The sequence below is a fragment of the Oryctolagus cuniculus genome, chromosome 16, assembly GCF_964237555.1.
Source record: "Oryctolagus cuniculus chromosome 16, mOryCun1.1, whole genome shotgun sequence".
In the NCBI taxonomy this organism is placed as follows: domain Eukaryota; kingdom Metazoa; phylum Chordata; class Mammalia; order Lagomorpha; family Leporidae; genus Oryctolagus; species Oryctolagus cuniculus.
This window is the reverse complement of record NC_091447.1, coordinates 61,538,283-61,560,650: the sequence shown is the minus strand read 5'-3', so window position 1 is coordinate 61,560,650 and position 22,368 is coordinate 61,538,283. Positions and strand designations below refer to the sequence as shown.

The following is a 22,368-nucleotide window of genomic DNA, read 5'->3' as shown; positions in this document are numbered from 1 at the left end:
GACTGGCTGATCATACACACCTGAAGGCAGAACACTAAAAAATGCAGGCGAGGTTTAAAAGCAAAAAAAAAAAAAAAGAAAGAAAGAAAAGAAAGGGGGGGGTCATGTTTTTATTGACGCGAAAACTCACATTAAGAAAAGCTACTACCCACACTTGTTTACTGCCACTTCTCCCTCTTGAAGCACTCTCTGCAGGTCAGGCTTGAACCACAGCCCAAATCCACTCACCACATTTCAAACTGCTAAGTGGGAAAAGCACAGCAGTCGGCGCAAGGAAGCCATCACGGCCAGGCTCCGAGGGCTATCGACTTCACTGCAATTCCAGGCACCCTCGGCTAAAACTCACATTCTTTCTATGTCACTGTTGACCAAGGATGCGCGCTGCTAACATTTTTTTTTTTTTTCAGAGGAATGATTTGCATTTGGGATTGTGGACAGGCCAAATTCCTGCTCAATTATCCTTCCAGTTAATTCATTCAAAGACTATTTAGGTGCTCTTCCAGGCACTTTAGATAGAACAGAAAATACGCAAGCCAAGGAAACAAAGCGCTGCCCCAGGGGAACTTACATTCTGGTTTAAAAAAAAAAAAAAAGAAATTTTCTTTTTACAAACTCGTGTTATGTATGAAGTGGAATGTGAGCATTAGCAAGCAATTCTCACCTTGCCAACGTCCAGTCTCTTCTAAATACCAACAACCACACAGATATCTGAAACATCAGCAGCAGTTTCTAATGACAAAGTTTATCCGAAATCAGAAATTATGACCAATTCGACAGATGACAGCAGCACTGAGATGACAAACATTTTCTGCTAAAAAAAAAAAAAAAACAAAAACAAAAACAAAAACCTAACCCTGACCTGTCTTGTCAGAACTCCATAAAGCTCAAGCCATTCAATAGCCTGAACTGTACAACAGGAAAATACTGCATTTTCCTCCCACCCCCCAAACCTCCCAAAGCCCAAGTACATTTTAGTACAAAGATCACAGTCACTGGCTCAAAAGGTAACTTTTGGGAAACAAAGTCTAAATTCCTTTAAACAATCCAATAATTTGGTGGAAATTTTACTAAGTAGCAATGATTCTCTCGCCATTCTTGGCTCAATCTCTTCTTTTTCCCCCTCGCTACCGTTCAGGCTAGGGAAGTGAGGCGATCCGGCACCCACCCTTAAGGAAAGGCATTCCCTTTCCAGTTTCACTTTCCTCTGCAGGCGCAGCCCTAACTCCAGCAGGCCGCCTGGGCTGAATGAGAGCAAGACACGGGTCCGTGGGCTGTTCCTCCAGTGGGCACCAACTGAAACCCTCTCTCCAGGGACTCTCCTACTGCAGCCTGAGAGCCCTAAAGTTTCCCCTCAAAGTAAGAAACATGGCGGATAATAACCGGGCAATGCATTGTTTCAGATTAGCCTTTTCAGTCTCCATTTAATCAACACAAGTCATCTGAGAGGCTTATCTGTCTCTGGTTGAAACTTGGTGGGGGGGGGGGGCGCAGAAATTGGTTATCTACAATGCCTCGGTGGAACGATAACCCCCATGCAAACTAAGCTCAAAGGAATGTTTCATTAATTACTGGCAAGGTCCGAAGACAAACGGTGCCGTCTAAAACTTTCCTGAAATTGAGCACACATTCGCAAATCCATCAGGGTATTATTATTATTATTACTGTCTTACAAGTTCCAAGGAGTACAAATTCCAAGAACTAACAATTTAGGGAACCTGACTGCTCCATTCACAAGAATCTCCCCGATCAAGTATTTACAGCACCAAAGAACCACAGGCTCTGAGGCACCCTCTGCCACGGGTATTATTATTATTATTTTCCCCTAACCGCGAACTGAGCAAAGACGTTTCCATCCTGAGCATGCAGACTCCGGGAAGGCCACGCACCCCCCCCCCCAACTCCCCAGGCCGCGGGAAATGCAGACAAGCAAACTAGCGAGCGAAATACCACCACTCCGCCTCCCCCTAAAAAAAAAACCACACCAACAAAGCGTGGTGCCGAGTGGAAGGCAGGCAGGCCGGCCGGCCGCCCAGCAGAAGCACATGATTCATGCTCGGGCCTGAGCGCAAGTGTTCACCACTGTCCGGGATCTCCCATCCTCAACGCGGGCCGGCCCTCGGGGGCATCACCCCCGGCTCAAGTCGGGCTACTTCCGTTTGGAAAAGGGGAGGCTGGAAGGGGTGGGGGGTGTCATTTTATTTCGCTGAATCACAACTCCTTCACATCTCCACCCCAAACCACCACACGGGGGGAAAAGGAAGAGGGAGGGAGAAAAAAAAAAAAGGCATTGCAAGGACGCCAGCGAACCCCAACCTAGCAAAAAGAAAAGAAAAGAAAAAAAGCACAAAGCGCTCGGCCAAGGGGCTGCCAGGCCGGGAGTGGGTGGGTCAACAGGGCCACGCTCGGTCCGCCCGGGCACCGCTCGCACCTCCCCGCCCGGGCCTGTCTGCGGCCAAGCGTGCGGTGGCGGCTTCCTCCCTCCCGAGGGGCCCCGGCCCTCTCCGCAGAGCCGCGGGCACGGCGGGAAGGTGAGGACATCCATGGGGGCGGGGGCGCGCTGCCCCGGCCCGGCACAAGGACCCAGGAGCCAGAGGGAGCGTGCGCCGGGGCCCAGCCCACAGGGGAGTCACCGCCGAGCCTGCCCCGGGCACCTCGGCCGAGAACGGCCACCGCCGCCCGCACGCCGGGCCCGGACTTACCGGGGCCGGGCGCGCCGCGGCCCCGCGGCCGCAGCTTCTTCCTCCTCTTCCTCCTCCTCCTCCTCCTCACTTGACAAAATGGCGGCGGCAGGAAGTGCCGGGCGCCTCGACCCGCCCCCTGCCCGCCCCCGGCCGCCCGCCCCGCCGCGGCGCCCGCGCCCCCCAGCGCCCCGACCCCGCCGGTCAGCCCGAGGAAAGGGCGGCGGCGGCGCCGCGCACCGGACGCCCGCGAGCGGCCCGACGCCAACGGCGCAGGCAGGCCCCGGCGCGGGGCAAGCGGCGCGGGAGGCCCGCAGGCCCGAGCCCGCGTAGCCCCGGCTCCCCGCCCCCGCGCCGCGCCGATGGCGTAGGTGGAGGCGCACCGGCCCCATTACGCAATGCAGGTTACGCGGGCCGTGCCGCGGACCCGCCGCCCGCCCCGCGCCGCCCGCCGCCCCGAAGGGCACTCGCTGGTCCTCACCTGAGACGCTAGGCCGCACGCCGCCCCCGCCGCCAGCCGCCCGCTGCCGCCGCCCCCTCCCCGGCTGCCTGCCGCGGCGCCGGGGCCCGCCCGCCGCGCCCGCCGCTCAGCCGCGCTCCCAGGCCCCGCTCGCCCGCGGGCACCGCCGGCAGCCGACGCCGTGGCGCCGCCGCCGCCGCCACTGCTTCGGCTCCTCGGCTGCGGAGAGCAGAACAAACAGCCCTGCCGCCGCCGCCGCCGCCGCCGCCAGCGCACTGACGTCACCGCGCACGCTACGCGCGCGGCCCCGCGCCGCCGCCGCCGCCGCCGCCGCCGCTGCTTGCTGTGCCGCGGCCGCCACCGCCGCCGCCGCCTCCTCCTCCTCCTCCACCGCCCGCCGTGCGCGCCCCGCCCCTGCGCCCGGGCGCGGGCGAGCTCGGGAGAACCCGTGGAGCTGAGGTGAGTCGGGCGGCAGACTCGCGGGGCTGGGAGGTGGGTGGGTGGGTAGCCGCGCGGAGGGCAGACCCCGAGGGAGGACCCCGCAGGCCGGCCGAGCGAGGGGGCCCGGCGGAAGCGACCTGGACGGAGGTGTGCAGCACGGCTGGGAGAGGCGCGGACCCGAGACCTGCCCCCCACATCTGCAGGGCAGCTGAGAGCCGCCCTGGGGGTGCTGGGTGGCGAGGCACTAAGCGGAGGGAAGGGTGCGAGCGAGGGGTGGCGTCGGCCAGGCTGGACCCCCGCGCCCCGACTCTCCCCCGGACTGGATGTGGGTGGCTCTGGACACCCCCGCCCCGGTGTGGTCCGCGCTGGGTGATCCCTAAGAGGATCGGGGCTCTCGCGGCTTGCTAGGAGGCTGCGGAAATTTTCCAACCCGAAAACATCGCCGCCTCCCCTGCCCTGCCGCCTGCGGCGTCTGTCTCCGGCGGCAGGGGCCGGCTGCAGCCTGCGAAGCCGGCATCCCATAGGGGCACCTGGTTCTCGTCCCCCGCTGCTCCACTTCGGCTCCAGCTCCCTGCTCATGCGCCTGGGAGAACCAGCGGAAGGTGGCCCAAGTGCTTGGGGCCCCTGCTACCCACGAGGGAGACCTGAGGAAGTTCCTGGCTCCTAGCTCCCTTGCGGCCATCTGGGGAGTGAACCAGCAGGCGGAAGATCTCTCTTAACTCTTTAAAAATAAATAAATAAATGTTAAAGAGAGAGAGAGAGAGAGAGAGAAACTCAGATCTCAAGATTCTAAATAACAGGATATTTTCCTGATACCCTGTCACTTCAAAATGTAATGATAGACTATATTATTTAAAGTTATTTCTTCTTGGGGTAGGTGTTGGGGTCCAGTGGTTAAGGCTGCGCTGCGTGGATCCCATAATTGGCGTGCGGGTTTGGTCTGAGTTCTGCCTCGGCTTCTGATCCAACCTCCTGTGAGTGTACACCCTGGGAGGCAGCGGTGATGGCTCAGGCACTTGGGTCCTACCACCCACGTGGGAGACACTGATGGAGTTATTTAAACTGGCTTATTTAACACACCGCATCACAGCGCCAGCCCCTGTCGACTTTTCTAAGGAAACCAGAATATGTCCGCTTTAGAGTTTCAGACAATAAGTGTTTGGGAAGTGATTGGGAGCAGCCCTTTTGTAAGTTACATAAAATCTGACATTTTCCTATTGAGTTGAAATTCATTTTGGAAAAAAACCACTTCCCTAGCTTCTTATACTGGATCCAACTCATTAGCTATTACTAGGAATGAAATCCAACCTGAAAAGACTGTAAGCTTGGGGCTGACGATATGGTGCAGCAAGTTAAGCTACCACCTGCGACAGAAGCACCCGTATTGGAGCACCAGTTCCAGTCCCAGCCGCTCTACTTCCAACTCCAGCTGACTGCTAATGCACCTGGGAAGGCAGTGGGTGATGAACCAAGTGCTTGGAGTCCTGCTACCCAGATAGGAGACCTAGATGGAGTTCTGGGCTTCTGGCTTCAGCCTGGACAAGTCCCAGCCACTGAGGCAATTTGGGGACTGGATCACCCGAAGATTGTCTCTCTGTGTGTGTGTGTGTGTGTTTCTCTTTCACTATACCTTTCAAATAAATCTTAAAACATTATGAACTGCAAAGGCAGTTCCAAAAGCTATTTCTAAAATCATTTTTTATTGTTTTATTTTTTTAAAAGATTTATTTATTTGAAAGGCAGAGGCAGAAAGAGAGAGAGAGAGGTCTTCCATCCACTGGTTCACTCCCCAAATGGTCACAATGGCTGGAGCTGTGCCAATCCTAAGCCAGGAGCCAGGAGCTTCTTCCGTGTCTCCCACGCAGGTGCAAGGGCCCAAGGTCTTGGGCCATCTTCTACTGCTTTTCCAGAGCAGAGAGCTGGATCAAAAGTGGAGCAGCTGGGAATCGAACCAGTGCCCATATGGGATGCTGGCACTGCAGGTGGCAGCTTTACCCACTATGCCACAGCACCTGCCCTTTTTTTTTTTTTTTTTTTAAGATTTTATTTATTTATTTGAGAAGCAGAGTTACAGAGAGAGAGGGAGAGACAGAGAGAGAGAGAGGTCTTCCATCCACTGGTTCACTCCCCAAAAGGCTGCAATGGCCAGAGCTGGGCCAATGCAAGGCCAGGAGCCAGGAGCTACTTTGGGGTGTCCATGTGGGTGTAGAAAGCTGGATCGGAAGAGGAGCAGCTGGGACGAGGACCAGTGCCCATATGGGATGACGGCACCACAGGCAGAGGCTGAGACCACTACACCACAGAGCTGGCTCCCGTCTAAAGATGATTTAGGGCAGTGACCTCTCGTTTCTGTCTGCTGCAGTACCTATCCTAACTTCTCACAGGTAGCTCAAACTCACAAAAAATGTTTAGCAATCTGGTTGAATAATGTAATAAATGTAATAAAATGTAATAAATAAATAAAATGTAATAAAAAGACCCTTGTTGGGGCTGGCACCATGACTCACTTGGTTAATCCTCCACTTGCGGCACCGGCATCCCATATGGGCACCAGTTCTAGTCCTGGTTGCACCTCTTCCAGTCCAGCTCTCTGCTGTGGCCAGGGAAGGCAGTGGAGGATGGCCCAGGTGCTTGGGCCCTGCACCCCATGGGAGACCAGGAAGAAGCTCCTGGCTTCGGATCGGCGCAGTGCCAGCCGTAGCGGCCATTTGGGGAGTGAACGCACGGAAGGAAGACCTTTCTCCCTATCTCTCTCTCTCTCTCTCTGTCTATAACTCGGTCAAATAAATTTAAAAAAAAAAGACCCTTGTTACTTAATGCTTCACATTCTATATTTTTCCTTAATAGTTTTTATTTTTGCAGACAGAGCTCTTCCATCTGCTGGTTTGCTCCCCAAGTGCCCTACCACAGCCAGGGCTAGACCAGGCTGAAGGCAAAAGCCCAGGACTCAGTCTGGGTCCCTTACATGGGTGACAGGGACACGAGCACTTGAACCATCCTCTGTTGGCTCCCAGCGCACACACTAGCAGGAAGCTGAATTGGAAGTGGAGGTAGGGCTTGATACTGGATTTACCTGTCCTAAACAGCATTTTAACCACCATACCTAAAGCCTACATCAATGGTTCATATTTTAAATAAGCTCTTTCTCTTATGTACTGCATTCACAATACTAAAATCCAGGAGAGAATTAGAGAATGGCCCTTAGGAATATAAATAATGCTAACAAATAGTTTTAAATATCTTTTATTTTTTTAAAAAAATTTACTTATTTGTTTAAAAGGCAGAGTTCTAGAGAGAAGGAGAACGAGAAAGAGAGGTCTTCAATCTGCTGGTTCACTCTGCAAATGGCTGCAATGGCTGGAGCTGGGCCAATTGAAAGCCAGGATCCAGGAGCTTCTTCTGGTTCTCCCACGCAGGTGCAGGGGCCCAAGGACTTGGGCCATCTTCTACTGCTTTCCCAGGACATAGCAGAGAGCTGGATTGGAAGTGGAGCAGCCAGGACTCAAACTGGTGCCCATATGGGATGGAGGCAGCAGCTTTATCTGCTGTGCCATGGCACTGACCCCAATATCTTTTTTATTTACTTATGTATTTTGAAAGATAGGTCTCATCCACTGATTCACTTCCCCAAATGCAGGCAATTGCTATAGATGGACAAAGGAGGGAACTGGGAAGTCAATTCAGATCTCCTATGGGGATAGCAGAGACCTGGCAACCTGAGCCATCACCTGCTGCCTCCTAGGTGTCAGAACCCAAACCAGGTACTCTGACACGGGACACCAGCTTTTTAACCGGTATCTCACACACTCAGCCAAACGCACACCCCTGTCACTCCTTTTTATCTTAAAAAAGGCTTGTTTCAAAGGCAAAGTGACAGGGAGAGGACGAGATCTGCCATCAATGGTTCACTCCCCCAAATAGCTACAACATCCAGCATTGGGTCAGACCATAGCAGGTGCCAGCAACTCCTTCCAGGTCTCCCATGTCGGTAGCAGAGTACTTGAACCACCTTCCTCTGCCTTCCCAGGTGCTTTAGCAGAGAGTGGCCTCAGAACCAGAGTAGGTGGCACGCAGAAATAAGGAAGATGTGACAGGGCCCGCGCTGTGGTGTAGCAGGTAAAGCTACCACCTGCAGTGCTGGCATCCCATATGGGCACCGGTTTGAGACCTGGCTGCTCCACTTCCAATCTAGTGCTTTGCTATGGCCTGGGAAAGCAGTAGAAGATGCCCAAGAGCTTGGGCCCCTGCACCTGCTTGTTCACTCCCCAAATGGCTGCAATGGCCAGAGCTGAACCGATCTGAAGCCAGGAGCCAGGAGCTTCTTCTAGGTCTTCCATGTCAGTACAGGGACCCAAGCACTTGGGCCATCTTCCACTGCTTTCCCAACCCATAGCAGAGAGCTGGATCAGAAGAGGAGCAGCCGTGACATGAACTGGCACCCATATGGAATGCCAGCACTGCAGCTGGAAGCTTAATCTACTACACCACAGCCCTAGCCCTGAATTTTTTTGTGGTATGCATCAGTATATATTTGTGTATGGAAACAGTTGTGTTACAAAACAGGATCAATGTGCACACTTGTAACAGCACTCTTGTACCCATAAAAGAATTTATTTGTAGCATGCCCCTTTTCTGGAGCCATTCTTCAGGAATACTTGCAAATCTCCCTCATTGAAGATAACTTAGAAATAACATACAGCAGGTTATCTAGTGGCAGGGGGAAGGGGAGCAAGCATTTTGCTTAGCACTTAGGATATAGATTAAGATGCCCATGTCAGGACTGGCATGGTGGCACAGTGGGTTAATCTACCACCTACAATGCTGGCATCCTGGATGAGCTACAGTTCAAATCCTAGCTGCTCCAGTTAACCCAGCTCCCTACTATATATGCTTGGGAAACCAGCAGAAGATGGCCCAAGGGCTTGGGCCTCTGCCACCCTTGTGGGAAACCTGGATGGAATTCCTGGCTTCTGGCTTCAGCCCGACCCAGCTGCACCTACCCAGCTGCATGTCCCACTTTGGAGTACCTGGCTTCATTTCCTGGCTCTGGCTGTAGCTCCCAGTTCCTACTTCTTGCTACTGCATGCCCTGAGAGGCAGCAGGAGATGGGTCAAGCAGTTGGATCTCTGGCACCCATGTGGGAGAACTGTAAGGAGCTCCTTGCTTCAGCTTGGTTCAACCCAGGCTGTTGCAGGCATGTGGGAAGTGAGCCATCCGATGGAAGATCTCTGTTCTCTTTGTATCTCTCTGCCTGTCAAATAACTATTTTTAAGTTATAAATAAGAAAGAGATGTAGGGGCCAGCGCCATGGCTCACTTGGTTAATCCTCCGCCTGCAGCACCGGCATCCCATATGGGCGCCAGGTTCTAGTCCTGGTTGCTCCTCTTCCAGTCCAGCTCTCTGCTGTGGCCAGGGAAGGCAGTGGAGGATGGCCCAAGTGCTTGGGCCCTGCACCCGCATGGAAGACCAGGAGGAAGCATCTGGCTCCTGGCTTCGGATCGGCACAGCGCCGGCCGTAGCGGCCATTTGGGGGGTGAATCAAAAGAAGAAAGACCTTTCTCTCTGTCTCTCTCGCTGTCTAGCTCTGTCAAAAAAAAAAAAAAAAAAAAAAAAAAGACATGTAAAGCAACAGACAGAGGTCCTACCTGCTGGTTCACTCCCCCAAATACCCACAGTGGCTGGGACTGGGTCTTGTTTTATCCAGAAACCAAGGATCCCAACCCTGGTATCCAGCATAGGTGGCAGGGACCTCATCACCAGAGCCATCACCGGCTATCTCCCATGGTTCCCATGGGCAGGAAGCTGGACTTGGTAGCTGGAGGCACTGGTGGGACTTGGGCATCCAACCAGCATCTTAAGCACCAGGGCAGACTCCCACCCCCTGCTTGCAGGGTTTTTTAATAGTTCAGTGGCTTTTTTTTAATATAAAGATTTATTTATATATTGAAAGTTACAGAGAGAGAGAGAGAGAGAGAGAGACATCTTCCATCTGCTGGTTCACTCGCCAGATGGCTGCAGTAGCTGGGGTTGGGTTAGATGGAAGCCTCACATGAAGGTTCAGGGGCCCAAAGACTTAGGCCATTTTCTACTGCTTTCCCAGGTGCATTAGCAGGGAGCTGGATTGGAAGTAGTGCAGCCAGGACTCAAACCAGTGCCCATATGGGATATTGGCATCGCAGGCAGCAGCTTAGCCAATGATACCACAACACCACCCCAGTAGTTTGGTGGGGATTTTTTGTTTTTGTTTGTTTAGCAGTTTTTGGCTTAGATAAAACTTGAAAGTGCAGTTTCAGAGGCTGGCACTGTGGCACAGTGGGTTAAAGCCCTGGCCTATAGTGCCAGCATCCCCTGTGGATGCCAGTTCAAGTCCCAGTTGCTCCACTTCCCATCCAGCTCCCTGCTAATGCACCTGGGAAAGCAGCAGAGGATGGCCCAAGTCCTGCTCCCAGGTGGGAGACCTGGAAGAAGCTCCTAGCTCCTTCCTTCAGCCTGGCCCATCTCCAGTCATTGTGGCCATTTGGGGAGTGAACCAGCCAATGGAAGACTCACTCTCTCTCTCTCTCTGCCTCTCTTTGTAACTTTACCTTTCAAATAAATAAAATAAACGTGGTTCACTCCCCAGATGGCTGCAATGGCCGGACTGTGCCCATCTGAAGCCAGGAGCTGGGAGCTTCTTCTGGGTCTCCCACGCAGATTCAGGGGCACAAGCACTTGGGCTATCTTCCACTGCTTTCCCAGGCCATAGCAGAGAGATCATTCCTTCCACTCCATTTCCCCCAGGTGTTTGTTTAAGATTTATTTTTGGGGGCTGACGCCATGGCTCACTTGGTTAATCCTCCACCTGTGGCGCCAGCATCCCATATGGGCACCAGGTTCTAGTCTCAGCTGCTCCTCTTCCAGTCCAGCTCTCTGCTGTGGCCTGGGAGGGCAGTGGAGGATGGCCCAAGTGTTTGGGCTCCTGCACCCGCATGGGAGACCAGGAGGAAGCTCCTGGCTTCGGATCGGCGCAGCACTGGCTGTAGCAGCCATTTTTGGGGTGAACCAACAGAAGGAAGACCTTTCTCTCTGTCTCTCCCTCTCACTATCTGTAGTTCTACCTGTCAAACAAACAAACAAAAGATTTATTTTTGTATTTGAAAAGCAGAATGAGAGAGGAGAGATAGATCTCTCAGTTGATGGTTCACTCCCCAAATGACTGCAATGGTGGCTGAAGCCAGAAGCCAGGAACTCTCTCCCAGTCTCCTGCAGGGGTGGCAGGAGTCCAAGTACTTAGGCCGTCTTCTCCTGGCTTCCCATGCACATTAGCAGGGAGCTGGGTCGGAAGCAGAGCTGTCCAACATGAACCAGTGTTCCCGTGTGGAATGCATATGGGATGCCAGCAGAGGCTTAGCCCACTGCACCACAGAAACTCCGAACTCCTGTTACCTGTACATTTCTTAGAACTGATGAGCTACTGTTGATACATTGTTATGGGTGGGGAGGCTTAAAAAAGTTGAAAATGTGTATTATGAGGGGCCAGCTTTTGGCACAGCAGTTAGGGTTCCACTTAAGACAGCTGCATTGAGGCGGGCACTGTGGTGTAGTGGGCTAAGCCTCCGTCTACATTGCTAGCGTCCCATATGGGCACCGGTTAGAGTACCAGCGTCTCCACTTCCAATCCAGCTCCCTGCTAATGTGCTTGGAAAAGCAGTGGAAGATGGCCCAAGTGCGTGGGCCCCTGTACCCACATGGGAGACCCAGAAGAAGCTCCTGGCTCCTGGCTTCAGATTGGCCCAGCTCCAGCCATTGCAGCCATTTGGGGAGTGAACTAGCAGATGGAAGACTTTCTCTCTCTCTTATTCTTTCTCTGTATTTCTGCCTTTCAAATACGTAAATATATATATATATATATTTATATATATTTTATATATATAATTATATATATATATAAATTTTTATATATATATATATATAAAAGACATCTGCATCCCACAACGGAGTTCCTGCAGTTCTGATCCAGCTTCCTCCTAACGTGAACCCTAGGAGGCAGCAGGTAACAGCTCAAGTTCGCAAGCCCCTTCTACCCATGTGGGAGACCTGGATTGAGTCCCTGCTACCCAAGCTTTTAGGAAGTGAATTAGCAGACTGCAGGTCTGGCTGCCACACTGACTTGCAAATGAAATGAATAAAAGAACAAATAAATTAAAAAGAAATGTTTTAAAAAAGGTGCATTATGAAAAACTCTGCATGGGTTTCAGTTTTTTGTACAAAAATTAGCTTTTTGTGTTTTTTGGGGGGTTATTATTAATTTTAAGTTCACAAACAAAAATTGTGAGGTAGTGATACATTCCCTGCATTAACATCTCATACTAGTACGTCACAATTAATAAACCATACACAGCTTCCTCTGTGTTTGTTTTATCCTGACCACCCCTATTGGCCTACTTTTTTTCTTTTTAAAGATTTATGTATTCATTTGAAAGTCAGAGTTACACACAGAGAGAAGGAGAGGCAGAGAGAGAGAGAGGGACAAAGAGAGGTCTTCTATCCGCTGGTTCACTCCCCAGATGGCCGAAACGGCTGGAGCTGAGCCGATCTGAAGCCAGGAGATGCCTCCAGGTCTCCCATGTGGGTGCAGGGGCCCAAGGACTTGGGCCATCTTCTGTTGCTTTCCCAGGCCATAGCAGAGAGCTGGATTGGAAGTGGAGTAGCCAGGACTCGAAGCGGTGCCCATATGGGATGCTGGCACTGCAGGCAGTGGCTTTACCCGCTTATGCCACAGCACTGGCCCCTTAAAAGATTTATTTACTGGTAGGCTCTAAGCACATAGAAGTAATAAGAAAATAGGCTAATTGCCTGCTATAATCAGTTTACACTATGTTACATGTTGAAATATTTCACTGTACTCCATGAAAACTTACAATATTACGTGTTAATCCAAAATTTAAAAAAAATAAAGGAATGAAATAAAAAAAAAGACTTACTTATTTACGTTTGAAAGGCCATGACAGAAAGAGGTCTTCTATCCATTGGTTCACTCCCCAAATGGCTGCAATAGTCCGGTCTGTGCCAGGCTGAAGCCAGGAGCCAGGAACTCCATCCAGGTCTCCCTAGTGGGTGGCAGGGGCCCAAGGACTTGAGCCATCACCTGCTGCCTCCCGGGGTGTGCATTAACCAGAAATGGGAATCAGGAACGGGACTGAGACTTGAACCTAGGCCCTCTGATATGGGATGTTGGTGTCCCAAGTGCTATCTTAGTGACTGTGCCAAACACTGGCCCTCAATTTGTACTGGTAAAACTATAAAGAAAAACAGGCCGGCGCCGCGGCTCACTAGGCTAATCCTCCGCCTTGCGGCACCGGCACACCGGGTTCTAGTCCCGGTCGGGGCGCTGGATTCTGTCCCGGTTGCCCCTCTTCCAGGCCAGCTCTCTGCTGTGGCCAGGGAGTGCAGTGGAGGATGGCCCAGGTGCTTGGGCCCTGCACTCCATGGGAGACCAGGAAAAGCACCTGGCTCCTGGCTCCTGCCATCGGATCAGCGCGGTGCGCCGGCCGCAGCGCGCCGGCCGCGGCGGCCATTGGAGGGTGAACCAACGGCAAAGGAAGACCTTTCTCTCTGTCTCTCTCTCTCACTGTCCACTCTGCCTGTCAAAAAAAAAAAAAAATTAAAAAAAAAAAACTATAAAGAAAAACAGCAAATAAATTAGCACTTGTTTGCTGATGGAGTGAACAGGAAGGGCGAGAAGGGGTGTGGGGGCGGCAGATTTCTTAGGTGTGGCAATATTCTGTTTTTTTTTTTTTTTTACCTTATGTATTCGTGTAAGGTATAGCAGTGTCCTACTTTTTACCTTATTGTATATTTGTTAATATTTATTTTCACTTTTACTTAAAAGACAGAGATCTCCATCTGTTGGTTCTCTAACTAAATACACATAATATCTGGGGTTAGGCCAGTCCAAAGCCAGGAGCTCAGAACCCAATCTGGGTCTCCCACATGGGTGACAGGGCCCCAAGGACTTGAGCCCAGACCTGGCCATCTGGGGGAGTGAACCAGGGGATGAAAGATCTCTCTCGCTTACTCCCTCTCTTTTCTCCCTCTCACTCTGCCTTTCAAATAAATAAATCCTTTTTATGAAAATTGGCGGGGGGGGGGGGATGGTGCTGTGGCGTAGTGGGTAAAGCCACTGCCTGTAGCACTAGGATCTCAAATGGGTACCAGTTCATGTCCTGGCTGCTCCACTTCTGATCCAGCTCCCTGCTAATGTGCCTGGGAAAGCAGCAGCAGATGATCAAGTCTGTGGGCCCCTGCACCCATGTGGGAGACCCGGAAGTAGTTGCTGGCTCAAGGCTTTGGTCTGGCAGAATCCTGACCGTTGCGTCCATTTGGGGAGTGAACCAGTTTGACGGAAGATCTCTTTCTCTCTTTTTTTTCTCTCTCTCTGTCATCTGCCATCAAATAAATAAATCTTAAAAAAAAAAATAGGCCTCTTGGGATACCCACATCCTGTATCAGGGAGTGATGGGGTTTGTCTCGGCTCTGCTTCGACTTCCGGCTTCCTGCCTGTGTGCACCGTGGGACGCAGCAGATCCACCTGGCACACCCCAACAGTGAATCAGCATATGGAACACCTGCCTCTGGCACATGCATGCGCGCTCGCTCTCCTCCCCTCCCCTCCCCTCCCCTCCTCTCTCCCCTCTCCCCCTCCTCCCCCTCCTCCTCCCCTGCCTCTCCTCCCCTCCCCTTCCCTCCCCTCCCTCCCCTCTCCTCTCCCCTCCCGCTCTGGCTCTTGCTCTCTGCCTTTCAAATGAATTTTTGAATAAAGCTTCCTTGGAAGAACCCCCCCCCACCACCATTTGTCTAAGTACCTGTCAGGACTGAAAGGTCAAGGTCAAATCTCTTTCATCCCTTTTGTCTCTGTAAATCTGTAAATAAACAGACTGAAGAAGCCAGCTCATGGAATCCAACAGAATATCTAGGGGCCAGTGTTGTCGCACATGTGCCACTTGCGATCCTGGCACCCAGGATCCAAGGACCCGGCTGAAGTGCCAGCTGCCCTGCTTCCTCTCCGGCTTCCTGCTACTGCGCCAGGAAGGCAGCAGCTGATGCCTCAGGTGCTTGGGCCCTGTCGCCCTGGCTCAGTCCTGGTGGTTGCAGGCATGTGGGGAGTGAGCCCGTGGATAGCAGAGGTGTGTGTCTGTCTCTTCTCTCTGTCACTTTGCCTTTCAATAAGTCCTTTTAAAAAACTGATGGGGACGGGGCCAGCACTGTAGTGTAGCGGATAAGGCCGCTGCCTGCATTGCTGGCATCCTGTATGGGTGCCAGTTCGAGGCCCAGCTGCTCTACTTCCAACCTAGCTCTCTGCTATGGCCTGGAAAAGCAGTGGAAGATGACCCAAGTCCTTCGGCCCCTGCACCCATGTGGGAGACCTGGAAGAGGCTCCTGGCTCCTGGCTCCTGGCTTTGGATCAGCGCAGCTCCAGCCATTGTGGCTAGTTGGGGAGTGAACCAATGGAGGGAAGACTTCCCTCTCTCTGTCTTTCTCTCTGCCACTCTATTTATTTCAAATAAATAAATATTTTTTAAAAAAGTATTTGTTTGAAAGGCAGAGTGGCAGAGGGAGAGAGGGAGAGATCAGCGAGCTCCTCTATCCACTGGTTCATTCCCCAAATGGCTGCAACAGCCAGACCTAATCAGGCCCCAGCCAGCAGCCAGAAACCCCATCCTGGGTGCGGCGGCCCCAGCCTTGGGCCATGATCTGCTCCCTTCCCAGGCACATCAGCAGGAAACTGGATTGGAAGTGGAATGGCCAGTATTTGAACCGGTTCTCCAATACAGGACACCGGCATCACAAGCTGCAGCTTAACCCCCGGGACACACCGGGGCCCAGTGCTAGCCTTTTGAAACTGAGTGGTTCAGACTAAGCCACATGACATCGGTGAGGGACAGCTCCATCCAGCATATAGAGAACCAGGACCCGGGGCCAAGAACAGCCAACCTACGGGTGATAGCAGACAGCACAGAGCCTCGTGGGCTTACGATAAGGAGACAGCTCGTCCTAAAATGGCCTTACATGAGGAACGGGAGGAGGGCCCTTGGTTCTGGGCTCCAGGCAGTGCCAGCCCACCGCGTGCAGGTGCCCAATGATGAGCCGGCTGCCCTGAAGCACTGTGCCAGGAGATTGGGGTCCGGAGGAGGGACCACAGCGACGGTGAACTTGACATCCGGGGCCTCCCTACATCTTCTTCTTCCTGTTCTCTTTGCACAGTATGAGTGGTGTGTGCTGTTGAACTACCTGTGTGTTTGCTGTGACTGTTTCGTATGTGTGTGCACGTGCACACGCACACGTGTTTGACCAATAAATCTGACGTGGGAAGACATCAGTGTGTGTGGCCGCCCTGTCGGGGGAGACACCATGGAGGACGTTGCAGTAAAGAATTCTCTCAGGGCTGGCACTGTGGCATACTAGGTTAAGCATCAACCTGTGGCACCAGCATCCCATATGGGCGCCGGTTCAAGTCCCGGCTGCTCCACTTCTGAACCAGCTCCCTGCTAATGCACCTGGGAAAGCAGCAGAGGATGGCCCAAGTCCTTAGGCCCCTGCACCCACATGGGAGACCCGGAAGGAGCTCATGGCATCAGATCAGTGGCGCTCTGGCCATTGTAGCCATTTGGGGAATGACCTGCAGATGGAAGACCTCTCTCTCTCCACTCTGTAACTCTGCCCCTCAAATAAATAAATAAATAAATCTTAAAAAAAATTCTCCTGCCGGCGCCGCGACTCACTAGGCTAATCCTCCGCCTCGCGGCACTGGCACACCGGGTTCTAGTCCCAGTCGGGGCGCCGGATTCTGTCCCGGTTGCCCCTCTTCCAGGCCAGCTCTCTGCTGTGGCCAGGGAGTGCAGTGGAGGATGGCCCAAGTGCTTGGGCCCTGCACCCCATGGGAGACCAGGAGAAGCACCTGGCTCCTGCCTTCAGATCAGCGCGGTGTGCCAGCTGCGGCGGCCATTGGAGGGTGAACCAACAGCAAACGAAGACCTTTCTCTCTGTCTCTCTCTCTCTCTCACTGTCCACTCTGCCTGTCAAAAAAAAAAAAAAAAAAATTCTCCTGTTCACACATTCTGTTGCCCTGAACAGTAAGTTCTTAGCAGTTCTTTTTTTTTTTTTTCCCTGAAGATTTATTTATTTACTTATTTGTTTGAAAGGCAGAGCCTCAGAGAGGGAGAGACAGATTCTATCTGCTGGTTCACTTCCCAAATGACTGCCAACAACCAAGTCCGGGCCAGGCCAGAGAAGCCAGGAGCCAGGTCTCCTACATAGGTGGGGGGGACCTGAGTACTGCTGCTGCCTTCCCAGGCGCATCAGCAGGGAGCTGAATCAGAAGCAGAAGGGCCAGGACTCCAACTAGAACTCCAGTAGGAGATGTCAACATCGCAAGTGGCAGATTAACCTGCCACGCCGCAATGCTGACCGCCAGAATGTATCCGTTATTTCAGACATAATTTCCTGGCAGCAAAATAAGAGGGATTTTTAAACAATTTTTATTTTCTAAAAACATTTATGTTTATTTACTTGAAAGGTTGAATTGCAGAAAGAGAGAGGGATACACAGATATCCCTTCTGCTGGGTCACTCCCCAAATGGCCGCAACGGCCAGAACTAAGCTGGGCCTGAGCCAAGAGCGTCTTCTGGGTCTCCCATGTGGATGCAGGGGCCCAAGGACTTGGGCCATCTTCCACTGCTTTCCCAGGCACATTAGTAGCCAGCTGGGTTGGAAGTGGAGCTGCCAGGATCATCCCAGGTGGAGGCTTAGCCTACTATGCCACAACGCCAGCCCCAGAGAAATTTTTTTAACAGGTTTATTTATTTGAAAGGCAGAGCAAGAGCAATAATCCAACCATTGGTTCACTCCCTACATGGCTACAAAGGGCCAGGCCAGAGCCAGGAGCCTCATTAGTCTCCCATGTGGGTGACAGGGGCCCAGGTATTTAGGCCATCTTTTGCTGCTTTCACAGGCCATTAACAGGGAGCTGGATCAGAAGTGGAGCTGCTGGGATAGGAGCTGGCACCCATATGGATTCCAGCATCACAGGCAGTGGTTTAACTCTCTACATCACAGCGTCAGCCCAAATAAGGGAGATGTGTGTACATTACAGAGCTGTGTCTTTACCCATATTCAGAGAAATGGTCCTAAATCTTTAAAGGCATCTGAGAAACTAAAATCCCCATCTGTTTGTACCAGAGAGCAGGTTCAGAGTCTGTGCTGAGTGAGCAGGTTTGGACAGGCACGTTACTGAGTAGAGATGCTGTGGCCTGATATATTCCAAGTTCTCATCTCTGAGTGAGAGAGGAATTCCGAGATGTAGACCGCAAGAATGAGAGCAGGTGGCACTGGCCTTGTGTCACAGCTTCTCATATGGGAGTCACCAATGCCCTGCTTCCCACCCAGCCCCCTGCCAATGTGCCTGGGAAGGTAGTGGAAGGTGGCCCAAGTGCTTGGGTCCCCATCACCCACGTGGGAGACTCAGATGGAGTTCCTGGCTCCTGGCTTTGGCCTGGCCCAGATCCACTATTGCAGGCATTTGGGGAGTGAATGAGCAGATGGAAGATCTGTTTCTATCACTCCATCTTTCAAATAAATAAGTTTAAAAAAAAAAAAAGCATAGGAGCAGACCTGATTTAAACCCATTGAAGAATAGTACATGGGGCCAGTGCTGTGGCATAGTGGGTAAAGCCGCCGCCTGCAGTGCCAGCATCCTATATGGGTGCCAGTTCGAGTCCCGGCTGCTCCACTTCCAATCCAGCTCTCTGCTATGGCCTGGGAAAGCAGTGGAAGATGGCCCGAGTGATTGGGCCTCTGTACCTGCCTGGGTGATCCAGAAGAAGCTCCTGGCTCCTGGCTTCAGATCAGCTCAACTCTAGCCATTGTGGCCAGTTGGGGAGTGAACCAGCGGATGTAAGACCTCTCTCTCTGCCTTTAAAATACATAAATAAATCTTTATTTTTTTTTTCTAAAGGTTAGTAGTAGCAGGGATAGAACCAGTGCTGTTGCACAGCGGGTTAATCTGTCGCCTGCAATGCCAGCATCCCATATGAGCTCCGGCTGGAGTCCTGCCTGCTCCACTTGGGATCCAGCTTCTTTTTTTTTTTTTTTTTTTTTTTTTTTTGACAGGCAGAGTGGACAGTGAGAGAGAGAGAGAGACAGAGAGAAAGGTCTTCCTTTTGCCGTTGGTTCACCCTCCAATGGCCGCCGCGGCTGGCGCGCTGCAGCCGGCGCACCGCGCTGATCCGATGGCAGGAGCCAGGAGCCAGGTGCTTTTCCTGGTCTCCCATGGGGTGCAGGGCCCAAGCACCTGGGCCATCCTCCACTGCACTCCCTGGCCACAGCAGAGAGCTGGCCTGGAAGAGGGGCAACCGGGACAGAATCCGGCGCCCCGACTGGGACTAGAACCCGGTGTGCCGGTGCCGCAAGGCGGAGGATTAGCCTAGTGAGCCGCGGCGCCGGCCCGGGATCCAGCTTCTGCTGGGAAAGCAGCAGATGGTGGCCCACATGCTTGGGCCCCTGCACCTACATGGGAGTTCCTGCTTCCTGGCTGTTGCACCCATTTCTGGATGGAAGATATTTCTCCCTCCCTCCCTCCCTCTCTCTAACTCTGCCTTTGAAATAACAAAGTCTCTCTCAAAAGCACACAAGTAAAGGTTAGTAGGGGTAAGACTCAAGCACCCACAATGGCTGGGCCCTGCAGGTGCTAAAGTAGCCGCTGTGTCAGCCTGTGATGTGACCCACACACTTAGACCTAGAATTTACATTCTCCTTTAAATAACCCGCCTGATGTTGGCTGAGATTCTGACTCACAGGTTGTTGTGGACGTAAATAAACCTTAAAGTGTTACAAGGACGCCAACGCAGTCCTGGAAGCTCTGGCCTACGCAATCAGGCAAGAAAAAGATAAACCAGGCATCCAGATGACATCATCTCGTTGATTGAAAATTCTAAGGAATTCAGCAAAGCAAACAAACAAAACCGCCATAGCTGATGCACTCCAACTCGGAGGCTGGAGATGCAGGCAGGCACTCACATCCGAGCACTGGTTCGAGTCCTGGCCCTCTTCTGACCCAGCTTCCCAGTAATGCACCTGGGAAGGTAGCACAGGCTGCCACCCCATGGGAGACCCGGATGGATTGCCTGGCTTCTGGCTTTGGCCTGGCTGTTGCAGCCATCTGAGCAGTGAACCAGTGGAGAGACTATTTATCTCTCTGCCTTTCAAATATATCAGTGAATCCTAAAAAAAAAAAAAAAAAAAAAAAAATCCAAAGTTGGCAGGAAGTAAGATCAATAATATGCAGGAATCAATTATGTATTTTTAAAATTGTCCATATATTTATTGACAGAATGTACATACATAAAATTTATGTGTTTGAAAGGCAGAGTTAGAAGAGAAGAGAGCAAGCTTTCATCTGCTGGTCATTCCCCAAATTCCACAACAGCCAGAGCTGGGCCAGGCCAAAGCCAGGAGCCTGGAACTCCATCTGGGTCTCCCATGTAGGTGACAGGGTCCCAAGCACTCAGGCCATCTTCTGCTACCTTCTCAGGAGCAGTAGCAGGGAGCTGGATCTGAAGTGGAGCAGCCAGGACTTGAACCGGTGCCCGTATGGGATGCTGGTGCTGCAAGCTGGGCCGCAGCCCTGGTCCCCCTCTTTTTGCTCTTGGCTTCAAGACCATGCTTATGGGTTCTTCTCTGGCCGCCTCCCTCTTTCTCCCTTCTCCCCTCACAGGCAACTCTGGCCCTCTCATGGTGAGTATCTCTCATGCATGAATGTGTGCTCTTTCTATCCTGCTGTCCCTCATGCACTGTATTTACACCTCTGCTTTGAATTCTCTCTGTGGGGGCAAGAACTTGGAAAAATAGAGATATCAGGAAAATAAAGATACCAGGGCTGGCGCTGTGGTACATCGGGTTAAAGCCTCCGGCTGCTCCACTTGTGGTCCAGCTCCCTGCTAATGCACCTGGGAAAGCAGTGGAGGATGGCCCAAGTGCTTGGACTCCTGCACCCATGTGGGAGACCTGGATGGAGCTCCTGGCTCCTGGCTCCTGATCAGCTCAGCCCCAGCCATTGTGATCATTTGGGGAGTGAACCAGCAGATGGAAGACCTCTCTTTCTAACTCTCGGTAACTCTTTCAAATAAATAAACCTTAAAAAAAAGAAAAAAGATACCTGTAACAGTTTCGTGGCTGGTCTGCCCAGGGCACCTGCCCTGCGTCCTGGGTGTCATCAGGTCACCTCTGGGGACAGTGACTGGGATGCTTCCTTGTCCAGTACATCTCTCCCTCACACTTGGCTTCTGAACCATGATGTGCAGAGACACCTCACTGGCCCCGTCAGTGCCAGTGGCAACTCGCCTGGGTTCTGTCTCAGTCCTCCTGAGCCCTGGCATGGAGGCTCTCAGCTCAAGGGCACCTGTTGTGGAGGAGGGCTCCAGTTAGAGACCAAGCCACTCTACTGATCCAGCTCACCTGGGAAGGCAGCAGAAGGTCCAAGTGCTTAGGTCTGCTACCCACATGTGAAACCCGGATGGAGATCCTGGACCATCTGGCTCAGCCCCCGCTGTTGCTGCCACTTGGGGAGTGAACCAGCAGTTGGAAGCTTTCTCTCTCTCAGATGCAGAGAGAGAGAGAGGCCCTCCAAGAGGTGTTTTAACCATTGCACTACACAGCAGCCACGGGAAATGCTTTCTTCCCGTTGCTGTTGGGTTGTTCACTGCTACTCAGAGAACACAGATGATGTGCATGGGTTCCTGGTGTCCCTCATGGACTTCCAAGTCCTCTGCAAACCCGACAGATGGCTCTCTGGCTCCCACCCTGGACCCTCAACAGGTGGCATTTCAGGTGGTGGCTTAGGGGCCTGTACCATAGTGCTGGCCCCCCGACAATGGTTTCTTAGTTTCAAATAACCAAAAAAAGACAACAAATTGGGCCTCATCAAAATTAATATTTTTTTTGCACATTACATATATCTAAGGGAAAAAAGAAAGACATGGCACAAATGGGAGAAAATATTTGCCAATCTTGGAATTTCTAGGACCAAAGAGGAGATACAAAGAATTGCTATAACTTAGGGTCAACATTGTGGCTTAGAGGGTTAAGCTGCCACTTGCAATTCAGGCATCCCGTAAGGGCACCAGTTCAAGTCCCGGCTGCTCCACTTCTGATCCACTCACTGCTAATGCGCCTGGGAAAGCAGGTGCATTAGGGTGTAGGATGCAGGGGCCCAAGCACTTGGGCCATCCTCCTCTGCTTTCCCAGGTGCATTAGCAGGGAACTGGATCAGAAAAGGAGCAGCCAGAACTCCAGCGCCCATATAGGATGCCAGCATTGCAACTTGCTGCACCACAGTGCTGGTCCCCAGAAGGTTAATTCTGGCTAACCTGACTCATTGTCTCCTGACCTGGCTTCCTGCTAATGTGCCTGTGAAGGCAGTGGGAGGATGCACCAAGTACTTCAGCCCCTGCGACTCATGTGGGCGACATAAATGGAGTTCCTGGTTTCCATCGGCCATTTTGGCCATGTGGGGAGCAAACCAGCAGATGGGAGATCTGTCTCCCTTTCTCTTTGTCACTCTTTCAGATAAATACATCTTAAAGTTTGTGCAGAAGGATCATAGCCACCTTAAGAGCATGCTTGGAGGCACCCTGGTATTTACTTATCAAGAATCCTACCCATGTCTGCTAACCTCATAGGCTCCTACTCTTCCCCTCCTCTATCCACCTGCCAGGGGCAATCTTCCTGGCCCAGCACTTAGGTGGCTTATCCTGT

The 22,368-nt window shown here is 52.2% G+C and overlaps 1 protein-coding gene and 1 long non-coding RNA gene across 8 annotated transcripts in view; one reads left to right on the top strand and one right to left on the bottom strand.

The window, feature by feature from the left end:
* Positions 1 to 3,412, bottom strand: part of BRD4 (bromodomain containing 4) — an 81,276-nt gene extending 77,864 nt beyond the window's left edge. For 3 of the 6 annotated variants that reach the window (XM_070058785.1, XM_070058786.1, XM_070058787.1), the window contains exon 1: positions 2,700 to 2,845. The gene's annotated coding sequence lies outside the window, so the exon portion shown is untranslated. Of the gene's footprint in view, positions 1 to 2,699; positions 2,846 to 3,159 lie in introns of those variants that run through there. The other 3 variants (XM_070058790.1, XM_070058791.1, XM_070058792.1) reach the window with 3 other exon arrangements.
* Positions 3,401 to 22,368, top strand: part of LOC127488472 (uncharacterized) — a 23,371-nt gene continuing 4,403 nt past the window's right edge. For both annotated transcript variants that reach the window (XR_011382836.1, XR_011382837.1), the window contains exon 1: positions 3,401 to 3,597. This is a non-coding gene — a long non-coding RNA (uncharacterized lncRNA). The remainder of the gene's footprint in view (positions 3,598 to 22,368) is intronic.